The sequence below is a fragment of the Cebus imitator genome, unplaced genomic scaffold (genome assembly GCF_001604975.1).
Source record: "Cebus imitator isolate Cc_AM_T3 unplaced genomic scaffold, Cebus_imitator-1.0 Scaffold211, whole genome shotgun sequence".
Taxonomy (NCBI): Eukaryota; Metazoa; Chordata; class Mammalia; order Primates; family Cebidae; genus Cebus; species Cebus imitator.
Genome location: NW_016107526.1, coordinates 3,642,589 through 3,655,532, shown reverse-complemented (window position 1 = coordinate 3,655,532; position 12,944 = coordinate 3,642,589). Strand labels below are relative to the sequence as shown.

The following is a 12,944-nucleotide window of genomic DNA, read 5'->3' as shown; positions in this document are numbered from 1 at the left end:
TAATTGAGACTTCACTTGGCAAGAGAGACTTTCTTAATTATGATATAATCCAACATACAAAGGTTTAATATTCATTGTTGTGTACTGGCAATTGTATTTGTCACTAAAAGGTACTATATATAACAGAGCAGTTATTATTTAAGATTATTAGACTTGGGAAAATATAAGTGGTAATAAAATTAGTTATCAAGTGACTTCCAAACTGCGACTCTAGTTAGAAAACGTGATTTCAAAAATAAAAACACCCTGATATGTTGGTCACTTTTCAAAAAGTTGGTATAAAGATACTGACATGTATTACATTATAAGTGTTAACAGCATACACACTGAACCTAAAATAAACTCACTTTCAAACTAATGGGCTTTAGGGCTGAGTTATAGCTATTTTTTTTCTTTAAAAGACGGGGTTTCTCCATGTTGGTCAGGCTGGTCTTGAACTCCCGACCTCAGGTGATCCACCCGCCTTGGCCTCCAAACTGCGTGGATTACAGGCATGAGCCACCACGCCCAGCCAGGGCTGAGTTATATCTAAACATAAATACTTGCAAAGACTTACTTATATTTCAGTACTTTTTGTTCCTATCAATGTTATTAATTTCGAAATATACCCACAACAGAGGCAGAGCTTCTGGCAGATAAAAACCAAATTTACTGACTACCTTCTATACTTGGTAAATTGAATATACATGTTTATCTGTGCTACCTGCCAAAATTTCCTTAAAATTACAATAAAGAACAAAAAGAATGGAAGAAGAGATGGTAACAAATGATTAATTTTGGAAGACAGAGAAAAAAATGATAAATAATAATTGGTTTAGCTAAGCAGAGAAAAATGAAATCAACTTCCTGTAGAGGTGAAAGGCAAAAATAAGCCAACTGATTTGCACAGCAGAACTTAGGAAATTTTAGGAATCGGAGACACCAGATACTAAGGAAAATGGGAATGAGAAATGCCTCTAAAAACAAGATTGGATAAAAGTCTGTAAGAAGAACAGTTGCAGCCTCTGTCCTCCCTCAAGCTACCATGCCATCCCCACCCAAAGGGAGAATGCACTTTTGCTCTGTGGAGATTTAAACCAGAGAGATTGAGGAGAGGTATCTGACTCTTAATTACCAGCAAGCAGTGAAGGACCACCAAACATTTTAGGAAAGACTCTAACATGATAGGTAGAGAGCATCTCCCAGCCCCAACCAATACCCCCACCACCCCCAACATACCTGCCCCCTCTGGAAAACAAAAGGCAGGAACGCAGAGAATTTTTTTAGGTTTAGTTAATATCTGTGGAAAGACATAACATTGCATTCATTAACATTGCATTCAAATAAGGCTATGGTGCCATGAAAAAGCTACAACCAAAGAACAAGAAAAAGGCTCTTATAAATTACAAATATAATAGCTAACATAAAGATGTTAACAGGAAGTTGGAAGGTAAATTGAAGTTTCCCAGAGAGTAAAAGACTCTAGGCCAGGCGTGGTGGTTTAAAACCTGTAATCTGTGCACTTTGGGAAGCCTAGGTAGGAGGACTGCTTGAGCCCAGGAGTTTGAGACCAGCCTGGGCAACAAAGTGAGACACTATCTCTACAAAAAATACAAAGATTAGCCAGGTGTGGTCACGTGCGCTTGTAATCCAAGCCACTTGGGAGGCTGAAGCGAGACGATCACTTGAGCCTGGGAAGTTGAGGCTGCTGTGAGCTATGATCATACCACTGCATTCCAGCCTGGGCCACAGAGTGAGACCTCGTCTCTTAAAAAAAACAGAAAGAAAAAGCCTCTAGCCCTAACCATTTTGTAATGCTACACTGAGCTAAGAATGTAGGCAAATCAGTGACATTATAAATTGCTGGGAAAGAAATTGGTAAAATTTCTACTGAGGACAGTTTGGTAATTCTCTCAAAATTAAAAATGTTGTAAATTCCATTTCTAGGAATTTTACCCTACAGATACACTCATTTGTATTTAAAAAGAGGTATATGCAAAGATAGTAATAGTAAAAGACTGAATATACCAAGTGTTTTTAATAGGAGGCTGTTCAAAAAATCACATTACATCCATACACTGCAATGCTGTGGAGCCATTTCAAAAATGAGGTTGCTCTAGATGAAACCCACGTGAAATGATTTCTCAGGCATATTGGGAAAAGCAAGATATGGAACTTTGTGCTTAAATATCGAGAGCACATTTCTAGAAGAATACACCAGAATTGACAATGATGATTACATCTGATAAGGGGAACTGAGGGCTGGGGTATGGGTAAGAGGGTAAGTTTTCAATGTGTGCCCTTTTGTATCTTTTTAATTTTGTGTCTATTTTTTAAACTTTTTAATCTACAGAGTTAATGCTTCTATTTATCTTCATTACAATTTATTCATCTCTAATCAAAATAAAGTTTGTAACCCGCATCTGATTTATTCCTAAAGCCTCCAAAATTAGACCCTGAACTATAATAAATAATACCCTTGGATGGAACATGGCATCTTATTATAATCAGTTCAGGTATACTGTCCTCTTTTTGGTTTTTAATTATTTGGCAATACTGATAACTGATGATCCTATATTTTATCATAGTCATTCTGCGGGTACCTCTTTGCCTACACTTCTACCATGGCCTATAGCCCTTACTAAAATGGTGGCCCTGAGTGACTGTGAACCTGTACAGATCCGTCCCCTGACATGCAAAGGTGATGGAGGACCTAGGCTAAGCTCAATCTTCCTGCTTCTCCCAGCAATCTGGAAAAGGGTCACTGAGAAACAGTCAGTTAGCCTTGGAAGCCAAACCACAGGTTATGTAGAGCTCAGTTAATGGCAGAAAAGACACAAATAAGCAGGGAAAGAATGCCAGTCTCCAGAGAGAAGTACAAGGCTGATGAGGGACAGAAACTGCATGAGAGATGATTCCTGTCTTTCCAATTCCAGACCCACTGGCCTTTTTTTGCTTGTATATCCTGGGGCTTGTCTGCTCTGTTTCTTAAGCTGGTGCGAGTAGTTTTCTATTCCTTGTGCCAAATCATTTCCTAGCTAGAATATCAATCATGATGCAGGGTCTTTCTTTCTCTCTCTCTCTCTTCCCCACCCCATCTCCCTCCCCTCCCCTCCCTTCCCCTCCCCTCCACCCCCCCTTCCTTCTCCTCTCCTCCCCTTTCCTTCCCCTCCCCTCTTCTCCCCTCCACTCCCCTCCCCTCCTTTCCCCTCCCTTCCCCTCCCTTCTTGTCTCCTCCCCTCCCTTTCCCTCTTCTCTCCTCTTTTGGTCTTGCTCTGTTGCCCAGGTTGGAGTATAGTGGCAGCAAATTGAAAAAATTTTTTTCTGGCCACGCATGGTGGCTCACACCTGTAATCCCAGGACTTTGGGAGGCCAAGGTGGGCAAATCACAAGCTCAGGAGATCAAGACTATTTTGGCCAACATGGCGAAACCCCATCTACACTAATAATACAAAAATTAGCTGGGCGTGGTGACGTGCGCCTGTAGTCTCCGCTACTCGGGAGGCTGAGGCAGGAGAATTGCTTGAACCCAGGAGCCGGAGGTTGCAGTGAGCCAAGATCGCACCACTGCACTCCAGCCTGGCGACAGAGAGAGACTCTGTCTCCTAAAAACAAAAATAACTTTTTTTTTTAATATACAAAAGGATGTCACTACATTGCCCAGGCTGATCTTGAACTCCTGGGCTCAAGCAGTCCTCCTGCCTTGACTTTCCAAAGTGCCGAGATGTATATTTTCCAGCCTCCTTATTAAAGACTGGTCTTTTACTTATTAACACTTCTCAATATTTATCCCAGTAGAAATAATATTGTACTGGGAGCATGGTGATGTGGAAGTTACTCATCGTTCTCCCAGTAAACCACAATAAACAACCTTCCTTTCTATATCCAGTTTCTTTTACTTTAAAATGAGCATAAGAATATTTGCCTTATCTTTTTTTTATTATTATTTTTTATTTTCTTTTGAGACGGAGTCTCACTTTCTTGCCCAGGCTGAAGTGCAATGGCACAGTCTCGACTCACTGCAACCTCTGCCTCCCAGGTTCAAGCAATTCTCCTACCTCAGCCTCCCAGGTACCTGGGATTATAGGCACGTACCACCATGCTTGGCTAGTTTTTTGTATCTTTAGTAGAGATGGGGTTTCACCACATTAGCCAGGATGGTCTCAATCTCCTGACCTCGTGATCTTCTCACCTGGGCCTCCCAAAGTGCTAGGATTACAGGAGTGAGCCACTATGCCTGGCCTTATCTTCTTTATGACTTATAACTTTAGTCTAAGGATTACATAATATTACAAAAGCAAAAATAACTTTGAAAAGTGTTTTAAGGCCAGGTGTGGTGGCTCACGCCTGTAATCTCAGCACTTTGGAAGGCAAAGGCGGTGGGTCACTTGAGGTCAGGAGTTCAAGACCAGCCTGGCCAACATGATAAAACCCCATCTCTACTACAGATACAAAAATTAGCTGGGCATGGTGGCAGGCACCTGTAAGCTCAGCTACCTGGGGGGCTGAGGCACGATAATTTTTTGAGCCTGGGAGATGGAGGTTGCAGTGAGCTGAGGTTGCACCATTGCACTCCAGCCTGAGCAAACAAAGGTAGTTTCTGTCTCAAAGAAAAAAAAAGTGTTAAAATGTCAGGTATTAGAAGTAGCATTATGATTGTGTGTCAATTTCAGAGCACTTCCCGAAATCACTGAAATTAATTTGAGTGTTTGGTGTTAGTTTGAAGCTGTAAGACTTGCAGGGTCTTAGTTGTCTCCATTTTCTGTCCTTTGTTTCCAAACTGCTGACCCAGATCTAAACATCAGTGTGCAGGTTGGGCAGTGTTCGCCTTGTTCCAGGTTTGTCCCTCAACACCATCTTTCAGACACCTTCCAATTTCTCTGCTTCCCTAACCCCTGGCTAGCCTTGTCCTACCCTAGCCTTTGTATTTTTAATAGAGATGGGGTTTCACCGTGTTAGGCAGGATGGTCTTAATCTCTGGACATTGTGATCCACCCACCTGGGCCTCCCAAAGTGCTGGGATTACAGGCCTGAGCCACCATGCCTTATCTTGGGCTGTGTTTGCCTTGTTCCAGATTTGTCCCTCAACGCTATCTTTCAGACACTTTCCACAGGCCACCAGGCCTGGCCTAGCCATGTCCAGGTCAGGCTCCTGGAAGTGAGCCCACCTTGCCTAGAAAGGGAATTCAGACAAACTTACCTGGGTAGCACTTAATCGACACACCTCTTTCTCTCCAGACTTGTTCACATGATAAACCCATGTCAGGCTCCAAACTCACATTGTAAAATCTCTCTCCTGCCACATCTCTCCAATATCTTAGAGATACAGCCACCTCATGGTATCATGACAATTAACAGTCTTTCAGCATCTATCCCCTTCAGGAAGGACAAAGCTCCATCCCTTCCTTCTTACAAATATGTACTCTCTTCTGACTTCTTTTCCTTGGATATTTATTTCAATTTGATATTACCTGAATACAGCTATTTCCCATTATACAGGGCACCAGTATGATTCTCAGGTTTCATACAACCCACTATCGACAGCCAAGTGGATGCTTAAGCTACAAATGAGTTAGGTTTCAAATGAGATATGACTCCTATTCAATTAACTGTATAAAATTTGTTATATAACCAGCAAACAGAAGTTTAAGTCTAAAAATAGTATTCGAGATCTAGGACAAGAGGTGGAGACAAAAAGTCAGGAAGAAGATGAAGTCCTCAGGAAAAGAAATAATTCATCTACTAGGTTAGTAATTGTTTTCTACAAAAACCATCCGACATAACCCATGCTGTAGTGGGATTTAGAACATACTGATAAGAAACTAAGTTTCCTCCCTGAATGTCAACAGGAAGAAACCAAAAGTGTAAACTTGGAAATTGTAACATGTTAAAAATCTCTTTTCATGTGAAAAAAGAATGTGTTATAATAGAAAAAAATATAAAAAGAGGAGTCTGGAAAAATAATCGTCTGACATAAAAGTGATCATATAGTTAATACAAATATTCTTACAGTGGAAAATGTCAATCTTTCTAACTCATACCAAGCAATTTCTTGATATATAATCTATTCCTAAGATGAATCTCTCTTCCAGGAACGGTGGGGGATAGAGATGGAGAGAGGAGAGTCAGGGGTGATACGGATGATCAGTTCTGTTGTTTAGGTATGTAATCTAAAAAATTCTCATTCTGATTCATTTCTTGCTCATTTAACGGGAGTCTCATCAGCCTCTGAACAGCCTGCTTAAACTTCTCATCCTGCAAAGGCAAGGTAGAACTAGTCCCAAAAGCTATTGTACCTCATGAGGCTCTTCCTAAAAAACTAGACTCCCCTACATTCCTCATGCTCATTATTACATTTGGCATCTGGGCTCCTTTGTGCACCACAGACTAACCACTTATTGTGTTGCCAGTTGGCGTTGCCTTTCCATGGCACTCTTTATCTCGTATTTCATTAATTTTTCTCATAACAGGCTATAAGCTCCTTGAGGATAAAGGTGCCTTCAAATTTACAGTCCTTTACTACCACCATCCCAATGCCTTCCACAGAGGAAGTTTTCATTAAAAGGTTTTCATACATAACAAATCAAGATGAACAATGCTGATACTGGACACGTCATTTTACCAAAGTCCTCGAATTAAAATTTCCATAATGATAAACCACAGTTCCTTCAAAATCCAGGTCATGGCTCATTTTCTCCAAAAAACGTTCTTTTTTATCCCTTGTTTCCTTAATTCTTATTTCTTGATTTTTATTAGGAATATGACAGTGTATAACTTGACTAAAGAAGCTGTTTAATTTTACACCTTTTTCTTTTTCTTTTTTGAGACAGAGTCTCGCTCTGTCACCCAGGCTGGATAGACTACAGTGGCATGATCTCACTCACTGCAACTTCCACCTTCTTGGTACAAAATATTCTCCTGCCTCAGCCTCCCGAGAAGCTGGAATTACAGGTGCACGCCACCACGCCCAGTTAATTTTTGTATTTTTAGTAGAGTCGATGTTTTGCCACTTTGGCCAGGCTGGTCTTGAACTCGTGACCTCAGATGATCCACCCACCTCAGCTTCCCAAAGTGCTGGGATACAGGCATGAGCCACCATGCCCGGCCTTTTGTACCTGTTTTAAAGGCATATTATAAGCAGATGCTTTCTCTTCCCAGCTAGTTTCTAAGTATTTTTGAAAGTAAGGAACCATACCTTCAATTTCCTCACACCATTCATACACAATTCTGCACACAGTTTTAATATTTATCCAGTGCTTTCGAGGTACCAGGTGGTTTTTAAACACTGCATATGGATTTGATTATTCAACCCTCATGGCAACACTACAGTACTAGACGTAAATAATGAACTCAAGGTCACACAAACAGAAAGTGGCAGCGCCAGGATTTGATCTCAGGCAGTCTTGCTCCAGAGCCCCTTGTCTTAACCACTCTACTGCCTCCTAAACAAAAAAAAAATATAAATCTGCTTTATTCCCTTGTAGACAGAACACATTACAGTGGCTTCATGCACAATTGGTTTAATCTAAAAAGTTTATTAAAGGCATGCTTTTTGGTAAATGGTGGCTTGTGCTGTAGTCAGACGGAAGAGATCATTCTGCTACCTTTGTTTCTCTCTTTGCTTCTTTTATTATTTATATTGCTAAAATCTCTCTCTTACTACCATAATGTGATCCTGTTTTTCATGGACAATATCGCACTACCACCAAGTTATCCGTAACACCACAACTTCTTGACAGGCTGGCCATTTCTGACACTTGTGTATGTCTCAGAATGTCAGTCCCAAAGCCCCTTGCTGCTGCTGCCTCACATACAACAGCAATGACAGATTTACCTGAGGGTGGGTCTCAGCTCTGCTACTTACCAGCTGTGGAAGCTTTTTTTTTTTTTTTTTGAGATGGAGTCTCACTCTGTTGCCCTGGCTGGAGTACAGTGGCGTGATCTCAGCTCACTGCAACCTCTGCCTCCTGGGTTCAAGTGATTCTCCTGCCTTGGCCTCCTGAGTAGCTGGGGTTACAGGCATGTGGTACCATCACACCTGGATAATTTTTGTATTTTTGGTAGAGGTGGGTTTTCGTTATGTTGGCCAGGCTGGTCTCGAAAGGCTGACCTCAGGTGATCCTGCCGCCTTGGCCTCCCAAAGGGCTGGGATTACAGGCATGAGCCACTGCGCCTGGCCTCAGTTGTGGAAACTTGGGTAAATCATTGAAATTCTCTTCACCTCAGTTCTTCGTCAGAGAAACAAGGACAATAAAATCTTCATGAGTGTTACTGTGAGATTCAGAGATGATGTAGATAAAGTAACTAGCACAGCCTCTGGCACACAGTAGGTACTGAGTTAACAGTACTTGTTATTATTCTCTCAGTAATTCATACAGGTGGTGCTGCACAAGAATGATCAACATAGAGCTGTTCTTAGAGATCTGCTCACTCACTGGGCCTCCTGGTATAGCTGTTTTTCTGTTGTGCAGTTGTTAAACCTGCTTCGATTATAAATCTCACAGATTTTTGCACCCCATTAATCAGTGAAAAGACATAGTGTCTTTGTAGATTTGCATATCATTGCTTTAGATCCCATTCACTCCAGAGAATTTGCTGTGAGGCAGCTGGTCATTTTACCTTCCTTGGTTAGCCCCACAGCTGTCAAATAGAACAATGACATCATTGATTTGGGATGTTTCTCACACGTAAAGAATAATGAATTAAAAATTTCCTATCACCCTCCTAAGGCAAAGCTGTCTATAATTGTGTCTCATAGGTCCTTAATACTCTTCTTTTTTTTTTTCTTTTTGAGACAGAGTCTTGCTCTGTCAGCCAGGGTGGAGTGCAGTGGTGTGATCTCGGCTCACTGCAACCTCCTCCTCTCAGGTTCAAGCAGTTCTGCCTCAGACTCCCGGGTATGAGCCACAGACATGAGCCACCACATCCTGCTAATTTTTGTATTTTTAGTAGTGATAGGGTTTCACCATGTGGGCCAGGCTGGTCTCAAACTTCTGACCTCAAGTGATCCACCCGCCTCTGCCTCACAAAGTGCTGGAATTACAAACATGAGCCACTGCGCCTGGTCAGGTCCTTAACACTCTTAAACATTCAGGGCAGATTGTACAAATCGATCTTTGTCAATGAGGAATTATTATGATTTGGGTTGTTGCAGTACCTAAAAGGAAAAAGACAAGTTATCGATACTATGATCGATTCTAAAATTAAGCAGTGCTGAACAAAATACTCTTGCATTTGGAGGAGATTTGAAGATTTCCCCATTTTCCTCCCTTCTTCCACTTCCTCCTACTTGATATTTGGATTCCTTTATAAAGAATGACAAAATGTCATTCAGCCTCTGCTTTATCCCCACCATACAGCTCATGAAGACAAGACAGCTTGCAATTACCAATCTCTAGTTGGCCAATACTGTTCATAAATTCAGATTGTTATCTTTTTTTAAAATCAAGCATTTCCGTGGCATATTGTGCTATTCAGCCCATTAAATGCACATCACTATTCTTATTTCATTGAACAGCATTGGTTACGAAGGTAAAGCTACTAAACCAGAATTGTGGAGACCTGGGGACCTGGGCTATAGTTGAAGCGGTGTCACTAGTACAGACAAGTCAACCACAGCCAGCTCCAGTTTATTCAATTGTGAAATGCTGGCTCTCTGTCTGACCTGCCCAGCTGCAACCTCCCCGCTCAGCAGACAGGCAGGCCCCAACTTACAAATGCATCCTGTTCCAAAAGACCATGGAAACCTGTTATTTGGAACTCAGAAACTATTTCCCTGTTGTAACAACATTACAAATGATGACTGGAGTCTCAGGTTTGCCCACAACAATCTACTTCATTCATAAAGGGAGTTAAATTATGATACCAGTCCAAGTGTAAGAGGGATGAAAAATAATTTCTTCCTCCTTTTCTGGATGCAAGTCAACACCAGACAAAACTCTGAAATATGTGTTGTTTACCTTGGCACCTTCCCACTCCCATTCCTTTTCCTCTCTTCTGTCTTCTTAATGTCCTTCAGGGACCCAAAGTCTCCAACCCACACCTGTTTCACTCTGCAAAGTTACTTTCTCTGTCCTCTCCATTCCCACCCCACCATTCTCCTACTGCTCCTCCACCCCCATCCTCCAACTGTAACCCTGCTGGTCTTCACCCTACCCCCCATCTTGTCCTCCCATCAAACTTCCTCTCCGTCAGTGAAGCTGTCTTCAGCTAGCTTAGGGAGAAGGAAATCTGATTTAAATGATCTGTAAATACCTAAGCTTAATAAGAGCTGACATTTACATAGCGCTTCCTGTGTGCCTGGCACTATTTTAAGCACGTATCAACTCTCTAGATTCTCGACAACCACGTGAGAGAGGTGCTATTATCTGCATACCACAAATGAAGAAACTGAGGCACAGAGTGGTTAAGCGACTTGCTCAAGATCATAACGCTATAAAGTCAGTGGTAGAGGTGGTATTTGAATCGATGCAGTCTGACACCCAAGCCTGTGCTCTTATGCTCATTTTAAAGAAGCCTATTTTCTTCTTTAAAAAGAAATGCTTAACCCGACTGAGTCTCCACATCTTAAGCAGCGTAACAGAGAAGTGAAAAACTTTTAAGTAGTGTCAGAGAAGATATTCTGGGACAGGCAGGCACAAGGCCAGAGTGGAAACTGATAATGTTTTGCAGGGCTCAAGTAGGTGATGAAAACGAATACATGGTGGCTTTACCATTGGTGGCTTAGATTGTAGTCTTTCTTCACAGGCACAACCTAGAGGAATGTTCTTCCCATCCACAGAAAAAAGTTATCTCCTATGTTTCTTGATTCTCTCATTCTACCTTTCTCTACCCAGCTTTGAAACAGATATAGACACAAGGTTGACATTTCTCATAAAAGACCTATAAGACAGGCAGCAGTGCCAGTGCCAATAATAAGTGGAAATCAGCCTGGGTGCCTTGGTGTGCTGAGGCTCTCTGTGGCAACCAGAAAGCATGTGTCCTCTCTAGAGATACAACAGCTTCTCAGACCCAGGTGTTTTTTTGGTAGGCAAGCAAGCTGACAGTTTCACTCCAGAGCCTGGACTCTTAACTGCTTTGTTATCCTGCCTGGGTTCAAGTCACACTTGGACAATGTTTTTAACATACTTCATTGTAAATGTATTGACTTTCAAAGTTAATGGTTGCATCTGTGAATAAATTAGAAAGATGTCTGTACTTATCAGAACTCCTTCAGTTGCAAGCGCCATGAACCAACTCAAATTATCTGTAAAACACACATGTCGGTTGGAATGTAAGAACACAATGTCAGACATGAACTAAATCTAGGGACCCAAGCAATATAATTAAACTCCCTCTTTCTATCTTTCAGGTCTTCTGTTGGTATGTTGACACCCCAGATACACATCCTTCCAGTCCATAAATCTCAAAATGAGGACAGGCTTCCGCTCCAGCTCCAGCTGAAAAGTACCAGTGAAGGACTTTGGTTAGCTCATTTGGGGTTGTGTGTCCACCCCTGAGCCAATTGCTTGACCTCCTGAGGTGCTGGATTTCTTTGATTAGCCAGGTCTAGTTTATTTTTTTGTCACCATGATGTGGGGAGTAGGTGGCAGAGTACTGTGACTGACAACCCCGCCAAGCTCTAATAAAGTTGGATGGCTCTTGGCAATCAAAACTATAGCTATCTACTAGAATATTCAATGTTATCTGTAGCTTGAAAATTAGGGAAATTAAAGGGACAAATAATAGCTTATGTTGGATAACTCAAAAAGCCGAAACCAGCTTTAGGGTGGATACTTTGTGTACTTAGTCAGTGTCTTACGGACTATGACAAATGTCTCAATAAAAAGTAAAAAATTCATTCAATCATAAAGATGTTTCAAAATATTTGTTTTGGTGTCTTACAAAAATATAGATAATTGACTGACTCGTTTTTTTAATCTGGATGTTTTAATACTGTATAAACCAAACTTAATGCCATTTAAATTCTACAACATATAACCCTGAATCATAATTACATGATTTAAAAAACATTGGATTTTAATAGGCGATTTATTGTCTTGCCATATCATGTTTCCGCCCAACAAGCTAGAGCTAAACCAGAGAACTAATATAAGATAAAAGGGAGAAATCGCATTGCCGTTACATTTCCATAATAGAGTTGAACAAAGAACTAAAATCAAGATACGCTTTATTTAAAAATTTGAAAATTATCGAAGTCTTTGTCTTTGCTGTAATTTCCCACCATATTTAATTGGAATATAGGTCATTAGGTGATTTGGACCCACCTCCAAATGAAATAGAATTATGACTGGACCTCTTCATAACTAATAATTTTTACACCAAAAAGAAGGTCTCACTCCCCTTCCCTTTGCGCAATGAAATACAAAAATGTCAGGGGGATTTTCTCTTCAAAGTTAATGCTTTGTCTGTTTCTCTTCCAGCATATTCACTATCAACAGAGTATGCTAAATCTCCAAATTCCCAGTTGTAATATGCTATGTAAAAGTAAAAGAAACATCTAATTTTATATTGTTAAGTCAGATTTATTTCTCTTCTTGCTGGCATTATAAATTTATTGAAGTTATACCATAGCCAGGCTTTCAGGCTATGCACTGTACACATATTAGTCTTTTAATCCTTACCACAATCTTAAGAGAAAGAGATCATTTTACAGGTGAGGAAATGGGGATTGATGTAATCTTCAAAACAGTCATCTGGGGTAGATAACATTTTAGTCCTCTACACTGATGAGAAAACTAAGGCTCAGGGTGGTTATGAAAATTACCCAAGTTCACAGAGCTAATAAGGGATACAACTGAGATTTGTATCCCAGGCAATCTGGGTTCAAATCTCAGTTTTGGCTGGGTGTGGTAGCTCACGCCTATAATTCCAGCATTTTGGAAGGCCAAGGCAGGTGGATCACTTGAGGTCAGGAGTTTGAGACCAGCCTGGCCAACATGGTGAAACCCTGTCTCTACTAAAAA

General features: G+C 41.0%; 1 long non-coding RNA gene across 2 annotated transcripts in view; it reads right to left on the bottom strand.

Annotated features, from left to right (window-relative positions):
* Positions 1 to 8,092: 8,092 nt before the first annotated feature.
* The window catches only part of LOC108317889, a 151,601-nt gene continuing 146,749 nt past the window's right edge, over positions 8,093 to 12,944 (bottom strand). Inside the window, exon 3 of one of the 2 annotated variants that reach the window (XR_005203395.1) lies at positions 8,093 to 8,619. This is a non-coding gene — a long non-coding RNA (uncharacterized LOC108317889). Of the gene's footprint in view, positions 8,620 to 8,990; positions 9,137 to 12,944 lie in introns of those variants that run through there. The other variant, XR_005203396.1, reaches the window with a different exon arrangement.